General features: G+C 40.0%; 1 long non-coding RNA gene across 2 annotated transcripts; it reads left to right on the top strand.

Annotated features, from left to right (window-relative positions):
* The first annotated feature begins 1784 nt into the window (after positions 1-1784).
* Positions 1785-2581, top strand: LOC116806461. Of its 2 annotated transcripts, none has more exons than XR_004365637.1 (3): positions 1785-1938; positions 2005-2092; positions 2154-2581. It is a non-coding gene; the product is annotated as an uncharacterized LOC116806461 (long non-coding RNA). The 2 variants fall into 2 exon arrangements; XR_004365638.1 differs by having other exon boundaries at positions 2151-2581.
* The last annotated feature ends 1841 nt before the right edge of the window (positions 2582-4422 follow it).

Here is a 4422-nt window from a genome sequence, read left to right as displayed (position 1 = left end):
CCTCTCGTAAAATGCTAACTGGCCCAATGCTTGCCCCAGACGGGCGACAGACAGCACGCGAGGGGGTGAGGAGGTGAGGGAGGGGAGGTGGACTCGAGGCAAGGCAACGCGTGTTGCAGCAACAACTACTTTGCATACACGCTGCACATAAACAACGCTGACTAAAAACGGCGACAACTATAATTAAGCTTAATTGCTGTTTAATGTGAGCCACGTAGACACGGAGACAGACAGACACGGAGACGAAGACGGAGACTCACTTGGAGTCGGATGCGGAATCGGAGTCAACTCCTTGGACCGATAGTTTTTCGCATTTGTCAAGCGCCCACGCAAGTGACAGTGACTGCTAAGCATATCACACTTACACAAATGTATATCCATTAAAGTTTAATTTAATTATACTTATAATATGAAAAATGTATGCAATAAACTGGAGTAGAACCAGCTCTTTGACTGTATAATCTTATGTAATTGAAAAAACTCGCTTATCTATTGGCATTATTGTTTTTGGAGTGTCGGGGAAATTAATTAGCAATTAAAAATGCAATGGACTGGCCTCTGCACCTCTAATCCATTGCATAGAAACACTCGTAATTCATATTTATAAATAGGCAAACATTATTCAAGGTGTCCGAGCGACTCGAGAACCGTAAATTAAATCAAAAACAAAATGAAAACAATATGGTTAGAATTTATAACGAAAAAAAAAGGTTGAGAATAAAATAAAAATAAAGAACAAAAAGGCAAGCCTAATGCAAGAGCACCGAAGTGAAAATACACTCTTTTCTTGGCCAGCATATGTAAATATGCCCTTTAACAAGTGTTCAAGTGTCTATTCATTTATGTGTATCAATAAATTTGCTGATTGTATTTAAGCAGCTCTAAGATGAAATATGAAATGCTTACCTCTTTATGATGTAACCACTGCCACATGAAATCTGTAGAGACCTGCTGAGAAGGGTATACGAGAAAAAAAAACCCATTTGGTCCGTGGCCGCCCACAAATTGGACTTGGAATCGTTTTCCAGGCCCCGACAACAGCCGGCAATTGGAGGTTGGGGGTTGTTGCAACTCAGCAACAACTGATCAGCTTGCCAGTTGGTGGCAGGGGCCGGCGTGTGACTCAATCCCAAAGCGCATGCTACTCACCCAGCTGCAGTTGATCGACCGAGCGATCGGTTGATTGGCGACCCAGTGGCGACGACTGCTGCTGCTGCATTTGGCAATGAACTTTTCGATATCGAAATATTTATGTATATATATATATATATATATGTATGTATGCATGGGCTAAAAGGTAGATACAAATAAAATCGAGCTTGGCGCTGCCAATTTGACTTTGAACTCGGTCAAATCGAGACACATTTGAAGCTGTTTGCATATTTAACCGAACACCTACAACAGTCACAGCCACAATAACTACAACTATGTACAACAAAAGCAACAAGAGCGAAAACAAATGGTCTGCAGCTGTGTTGGCATAATAATAAGCATTATAATCAGGCGCAAAAAAGGCTCAATAGGCCAATTGGCTGCCGGCCAGCTAAATGTACAGTTACTTTGTCAAAAGCGCTAAGTCGTGCCTGACAAAATAATGACCATTTATGCATAAACTTATGGCCTTTCAGCCAAATCTCAATATCTCAACAAAAGGTTCTGACAACTGACTTCCATCACGGAACAAGCTTCGAATTACGAATTTCGTATATACAAATTTAAGGTTATCCAGAATAAAATATTTTCACAGCTTTTTTTGTGAAACAGCTACAATTTATGTACACATAAATTCTTCATAAATTTCCCATCACGTATTATTTAGTTTATATTATTAGTTTATATCAGGGTGTCAAACCGGAATCGGAAACCAATTGAAATTCAGAATCGGAATCGGAACATCAATTTCGAAATTTTGTTAGGAACCAGCTACCAGAAATAAGTGTATACACACTCTTGCTTTCCTTTCATGATTTCCTTACTAATAATATAAGTAACCACTGCCTTAAGTTTTTCAGGGTTGCAATTCCGATTGACACAATCGAAGCAAATGTGTGAATATTGCTTGACAAAAACTTGGAAAGTTTTTAGTAGAAAGGTAAGTCTTTGCCAATCGCTTGTTAAATATGTAAATGCTTTACAGACCCAACATTCAGCAGATCGAATAATTGCAATAATGCCCCGACGCAGCGAGCGCTTGCGCACAATTCGAGAGGCATCCACCAGGAATTCTGCTGTTTGCGCTTGGTCGGCAGTGATGGTGAGTCGTCTTCGTCAGCGGCGCTTGCAGATACTGCTTAAAGTGGACAATTTCCAGACGGCGTCCAACAATAGTGATAATGACTTCATCGAAGTCGACATATCACAATTCATAGAGTTGCCTTTTTTCCCCGGTAAATTGGCCAAGTCTTTATCACTGTGTTCGCCGAACAATCGTCATTTTAAACGAAATATTCGCAAGTTGTGGAAAATAATAGTTTTTTTTATTCGTCATTTGTGTACATTTTAATAATATTATATTTTCCATAACAAATTATGTATGTAAGTAGTGGTAATAAATGCGGGACAGGCGCCCCCATTTCCTGTACGCTTATTGAACTTTTGCTCTGTCCTCCTCATCTGCCGCATATATGGATTACCGGATTGGATTGTCTGATGCAGTTGTGGTTGCGCCTCCGTATGATTAATTGCCTGGCACGCGATGGCGATGCCAATCGGCTGGCCCAAGTGACAAAAATCAATGCGCTGCAAATGTGCGAGATGAGGTTGCCAGGCTGCAAGTGGCACTCAAGCGGCTGCTGCGATGCATCGTGTGAGTTACTCAGAATTACACGTCTCATAAATATTCAGGGTAGCCAGATCTCGATTCTGTGTACTGTGTACTGTATGCGGTATGCTGTATGCTGTATGTCATTTGGCAACCTGTGCCCACGCAGACGCTTATCAGCTGCCAACTATCGCCAGTCGAGACAATTCTTCTTCGGAATGTAATGTGTAATGAAACGGAAGTTGCCCCACTATCAATCTCAATTAAATTGATTGCCACTGAACGCAGCAACAATAATTATATATATTTATTTATGTGTATGTCTAGGTATATACAGGAGTATTAATAAAGTTGAGACCTCAATGTGCGGCAAGTTAATTAAAGCAATTTTATTGGAAATCCTGATAATTCTTCACTTTCATTATCAAGAACTTGGAATGTGTATTCAAATATGATATTTATATATATATATATATATTCGATTTAGAAGTCTCTCGATCTTTTTATATTTGATCTTTATTTATTTTAATTGAAACTGGACTCAAAACTCAGAAGAACAAAAAACGAGTTTTAAATTCAAATCCTAACGCCAATCAATATTTTAGATATTTTTTTCTTTGCACATTCCCAAAAAATTAAAGCGTTTACCATATTTATTTGCATAGTTGCTTTCAAAATGAATCTTAATAACATACTCAGAATATGTGTTAAACAAATTTCAGGAATTCCAATTTCAAAAACAAATACATATTATTGACAGCTATAGCGGACATGGCTTAAAAATAAATTTGTGCAATAGCTGCAATTTTGGGTGCAAAAATAAAGCCAGTTGATAATTTCAAACAGTTGGCTTGGTCTAAATTGCGCACATCCGTTGGATTGGCAAGAGGAACCGCAATAATTTGCCGCAATATGGCTTAAATAAACGCAAAAGCGTCGCAACATTTGGTGTTGGTGTTGGGGTTGTGCCACTCGACCTGGCTGAGAAGTGGCAATAAACAAAGCCAAGAGCACGCGTTATTTTCTGCACATTTCCATGCAAATGGTGGCGGCAAATCAGCGCAAATGAAAGAAGCAGCGACAACAGCAAAAGCAACAGCAACAACAACAACATAAGCAATTGCCAATTGCGTGTTGCACAATCATTGAGAGCAGGAGAGGCAAAGCCAGCAATTGCCGGCCTACACAGACCGAGACAGAACCCAAGAACATGACATCAAATGGCAAACAAAGAGCAATTACTACAACCAAGTGTCTCGTCGAAGAACTCGAACTCAAACTCAAATCTCAATGGTTCCAATCCGCACATGGGCGAACGAGCAGCATTAAAAAGCCCACGATGCCAAGCTGACTCACATTGAAAAAAAAAAACGGAAAAATAGAGATGCGTTGGACGTTGGACGTTGGCTTGAATTGGAATGGGAAGCGGTATTGCGACTGTTGCATGCCAACACAAAACTAAACGTTGCTAAACTAAAAACGGGCACATATTTATCACACTCGAGGCAATAGCTGAGTGGGTGGGTGGGTGATGATTCCCCTGCCTCCTAATGTCCACTAATTAATGATAATGTCAGTAGCGAATGTGGCGAGTGCAGTAGTGGTAGTGCTAGTCAGTTCCACAGGTCATCAGTTAACGTTTTCATTAACCATATGTCACA

This window comes from Drosophila grimshawi, unplaced genomic scaffold (assembly GCF_018153295.1).
Source record: "Drosophila grimshawi isolate 15287-2541.00 unplaced genomic scaffold, ASM1815329v1 contig_44, whole genome shotgun sequence".
Taxonomy (NCBI): Eukaryota; Metazoa; Arthropoda; class Insecta; order Diptera; family Drosophilidae; genus Drosophila; species Drosophila grimshawi.
This window is presented reverse-complemented; position numbering and strand designations above follow the sequence as displayed.